Below are 3,322 nucleotides of genomic sequence, written 5' to 3' on the forward strand. Positions count from 1 at the left end.
AGCGAGTTCCAACCCCGTCTCTTGAAATGAGTCTTCTATGCTGGAACTATCGGGTTCTGGGCAACCCTTGGATAGTTTGAAGGCTTCATAAATGGAATAGAGCAGTTAGCCCAGATTTAGGTTTCTTATCAGAGACTAAAACTAGTAAGCAAGCAATTGAAAGCATTAAAGGGAGAGTTGGTTTTACAAATGCTTATGGGGTGGCTAGCAAAGGCAAGGCTGGGGGTTTATATTTATTTTTGAATGAAGAGGATGTTGACTTTACTCTAATCTCATTTTCTCAAAACCACATATGTGGTGATGTAGCTAAGGGCATTGAGATATGGATGTTTGTGGATTACTAGTAAGCCGGATTCGGGGAACAAGCACCAAACTTGGAAAATAATTCAGCACCTATGTGATGAGACTAGTGAATGATGTGTCTATTTTATATAGTATTTTATCCCCGTCCCTTGGTCATAATTAGTAGTGTTTTTGGCTCTTTAGAGCCACTTTTATTACTAATTGGTGTTTTCTAGTGTTTTCGTAGATTTGGTTGACTTTTGTAGGGATTTGCACTTTTGGAGCATTTTCCCGAGATATTATGGAGCAACTACAAGCATTGGAGAAGCACGACCAGTTTCTATAGCCCAGGGCTGGTTAGAGCCATCGAACCGGTGATTAAGGGCTCGGTATATGTGATACCGGGGCATTTGGACCAAGTATTCAAGACCCGAAGAGGAAATCCAGATTGGCCCGAAGAATTGAAGCCCAATCAAAGTCTAAATAGTGGCCCAAGAATGTCGCTCGGCCAAAGATGTGGCGACGGAAGCAAGGCTGGCGCCCGAAGTCGCGCCCGGCCGGGCGCGAGAAATGTACCTGATGGAGAAAAGGCGCGCCCGATCGGGGGGTGCCTCGCCCGATCGGGCGCGTGTTATTATTAAGAGACGATTAGCGTCGTTTAAGTTTGTTTTAGTTTAGGATTCCTGCTTAGTATAAATACTTTTCCGTTAAGCGAGTTTAGTACCTTTTTTTACTCTTTCTTAATTTTTCTTAGATTTTCTCTCTCTACTTAGCTTTTAGATTAGTATCTCTCTCATATACTTTGTTCTTAACTTTATTCTTAATTCTTGATTTCTTTGGTAACAATTTCTCTTCTCTTAATCTTAGTTATTTATTTTATTCCTTTCATCATGTCTTGTTTTATTGCTTTGATTAGTTTAGTTTTTATTATGTGTGACTAGTTCTATTTCTAGGGTTTATGGGGATCCATAAATAATATGAAGGGGTAATTTATTGTTGTTAATTGTCAATGCTAGATTAATTTCCTATTGATTGATTTAATGCTCTATGACTAGATTTGCGTAGATCTCTTATGCATGAGTTTGACAATATTGATTCGAGATTTGACAGATGAGAATTAATGTTTAGGTCTAGTTTCAATAGGCAGGTTAGTTTATGAATGGTTAAGTCGAGATTCGAGAGATGAGATTTAATACCGGTAAATTAATTGTGTGATTGTAATACGTAGCGAAAGCCCTTTATGATCTGATTAATGTATGCATTGATGATTGATTATTATGTTTTACCCTGAAATATTATTTATTGGTGAACCTATGCCCTAGGCCTTTTATTCATTGTTTTCTCCTTATTCTTAATCTCCGTAGTTTAGTTTTATATCCAAATTTACATATTGGTTACTTTATAATTTTGATTACTTTAATTAATTAGGAATAGAAAGACTCGTTTCTCTGTGGATTCGACCCTACTTCCCTATCTACATTAGTTAGAGGATTTAGGAATTACTTTTGATTAAGGGGATACGACTTTACCCTGTCAAAATTTGGCGCCGTTGCCGGGGAAACGATTTTATTTTTTATTTCTGATTATTTTTGTAGTCTATGTTTTTTTTTTTTTTTTTTTTTTTTGTTTATGCCAAGGTGTTCCAGATTAGGTTACATCCCATTCGATCTTGAGATCGAACGATCCTTCCATAGACAGAAGAACCTTTACAAGCAAATTCTGGCGGATTCTGGTGATAATAATAATCACCGAGATCCTCCAGCTGATACTAGCGATTCAGAGGTATAATCAGATCCAGAATCAGAGATGACGGCTCCAAAGAAGCTTAGTTATTACTCACAACCAAAGCTTACAGATTTTCCACACCTCACTCCCACTCCAGCTCTTGATGGGGTACAATTTGAGATTAAACCCCAATTTATAACGATGATAGAAAGGAAGCAATTTAGTGGAGCCAAGGGTGAAGACCCAAATCTTCATATTGCAGACTATTGTCATCACTGTAATACCATCAGGCAAGTTAGGGTCACACAAGACCAAATCAGGGAGATTCTCTTTCCTTTTTCTTTGACTGGAAAAGCCAAATTATGGTTTAATGGATTAAATAGAATTGCACTTGGTATAACTGACTGGAAAACTTTTGTTTTGAATTTTTATAACAAATATTATCCTGCAGAGAGAACAACCATACTACGGAGTACAATTCAGAATTTTGCTCAAGAAGCCGATGAAACTTTATATGAGGCTTGGGAGAGGTTCAAGGACCTACAAAGAGAATGCCCCCACCATAATTTGGCACAATGACAATTAATCCAAGCCTTTTATAATGGCATTGGAAATTCATCTAGAATAATCTTAGATTCTGCAGCTAGTGGGAGATTTATGAATCTTAATGTTGATGATGCAGGTCAGGTTATTGAAGATATGGCGATACATAATTCCCAATATGGGAATCCCAGAGGCTTTGCTAACAAGGGGAAGCATAGTGTTGACTCTGTATCCTTTTTGCAAGCTCAATTAACCTCTATCTGCTAGAAATTAGATAATCTTAGCACTGCTAATGTAGCTAATGTTTCTGCAATTAATAATAATGCTAATGAGGCTTTCTGTGAAAATTGTGGAATTTTAGGTCATTGGGAACAAGATTGCAGGAGTTCTGTGGAGCAAGTTAATGCCTTTCAAGCTTATATGCAGAATAACCCATACTCCAACACCTACAATCCTGGGTACCGGAATCATCCGTACCTTTCCTACTGGAGTACCAATGTTCAAAATCCACCACCACAAGAACCACAGGCGCCACAACAACAACAACAGAAATATTACCATCCCAATGCTGGCCAGAAGAACCAACCACAACAACCCTCCTCATCTTCCGACCCTGCTTTGGTAGAAATTAGAGCGATACTGGTTAATATGCAGAAGCACATGGAGAGTAGAGATGCCCAAATTGACTCAATTCTAGCACACAATAAAATTGTAGATAATCAAATCACGCAACTTTCCGCTACTCTACAAGCCCGCCAACATGGAGCTCTGC

The 3,322-nt window shown here is 38.2% G+C and overlaps 1 non-coding gene across 1 annotated transcript; it reads right to left on the reverse strand.

Annotated features, from left to right (window-relative positions):
* Positions 1-2,469: 2,469 nt before the first annotated feature.
* Positions 2,470-2,576, reverse strand: LOC145556902 (small nucleolar RNA R71). The gene has a single exon (XR_014091993.1). It is a non-coding gene; the product is annotated as a small nucleolar RNA R71 (small nucleolar RNA).
* Between the last annotated feature and the right edge of the window lie 746 nt (positions 2,577-3,322).

This window comes from Chenopodium album, chromosome 8, assembly GCF_948465745.1.
Source record: "Chenopodium album chromosome 8, dcCheAlbu1.1, whole genome shotgun sequence".
NCBI lineage: Eukaryota > Viridiplantae > Streptophyta > Magnoliopsida > Caryophyllales > Amaranthaceae > Chenopodium > Chenopodium album.